Here is a 1,545-nt window from a genome sequence, read left to right as displayed (position 1 = left end):
GAAATTTTTTTTAAAAAGGCAAAGGTCCTCCTTAGAGCCCTGCTCAGAAAACTGATTTCCTCACTTCTGTTTCAGGCCACCTACTGGTTCATGAAAATATGGAAACTTTGCAATATTTGACATTTATAATCCCACTGCTACAAATACTACACTAAAATTTCTTTTTAACCAAATCATTTATAGATATCAGTTAATGGTCCATTGTGTTTATTTTGCTTCTAAACAATAAAGATCTGAAAGTCTTTCTGAGTTCACGCTTTATCTCAGATTCCTTTTTAAAATTAATATTTTTCTTAAGTTACTGAGACTAAACAAATGCCTTCATTTCAGAAGTATTAGTAATATCGCCATCTACAAACAGGTAAAAATCCTGCTCCTGAAATGACATTAGTTAGCACAGCCATCTTCAGCCAGTACTTTAAAATTTAATTCCTGTTCATAGGACAATAAAAAGGCTAGGCAAGAAACAATTTTTCAGTATCAGTGCTGCAATGTAATATGTATAACCAGATGCTTTAAGCCATGAAACAAATGCAGACTTTCTTCTCCCTGGAATATAAATAGGATTCTAGGTGTCCTCTATTTAGTAATAAGAGTTTTAAGTGAAATTTTTTCAAAGCTCTACAAACACACTCTTTATCTTCATCTTCTGTAACTGTTTTGTGTATCTGGTTTTCAGTACCAGGAGGCTGTAAACTTTGCATTAGCACTGTAATCCACAGTAAAAGCTTTGTAAGCATTTGAAATAGAATGAAATATTAAATCTTGTCCGATACCATTGTGTTGTGCTATACATAGTTCCACATGAGTAAAACAAGAAGACTGATCCTTGTAAAAACACTAAGTGTAAAGAGGAGGGCTGAAATAGTTAGAAATAAACATCCAGGTCTGCCGTGATTATGCTACATTCTAAAAAAGCACCAACAGAATTACAAGAGGGTGAAATGATTTTCATTTTTAAGATCAAGGAAAATTGCACATATTATTTTTACTCTTAAACACAAATGGTTTATACTATATCAGGGCTGCTAGCCCCAAGAAAGACGTGAACATAGAAAGGATGCCTTATCCAACTTCAGTATTATTTCTGTAGTAATGTGTATAAAACCCAACCATTGCTTGGGCAACCACAGGAGAGAGCAAGCCTAAGAGATGAAAAAATTTACACCTGTTAATTATACTGTTACTGTTTAAAAATGTGAGGTTCAACATTTGTTTCCCTAAAAACAGAGCACTAAACAGCCTCCAAAACAGTCACCTAGCTGATAGTTAAGATGTGTCTAAAATGTACGCAGAGCCCTTAAGACTAGAACACATCCAGGAAGTTTTTTTTAATTATGTATATTCAAACGATGGTGTTATAGTTCAAACTCAACAACAACAGCAACAACAAAATCCTCATAAAACAAGAAATGGGGGGACGTAAAAACTGATTTCTGAACCAAAGGTGAGCTACCTCACACGAGAGTGATCCCTGCTAAATGTGGGCACGGAGTCAGCATGTTCCACGTGAAGACAACGCACATAGGAATTCAAAAGAGCACA

Source organism: Camelus dromedarius, chromosome 5 (genome assembly GCF_036321535.1).
Source record: "Camelus dromedarius isolate mCamDro1 chromosome 5, mCamDro1.pat, whole genome shotgun sequence".
NCBI classification, from domain to species: domain Eukaryota; kingdom Metazoa; phylum Chordata; class Mammalia; order Artiodactyla; family Camelidae; genus Camelus; species Camelus dromedarius.
Note: the sequence above shows the minus strand (reverse complement) of the source record.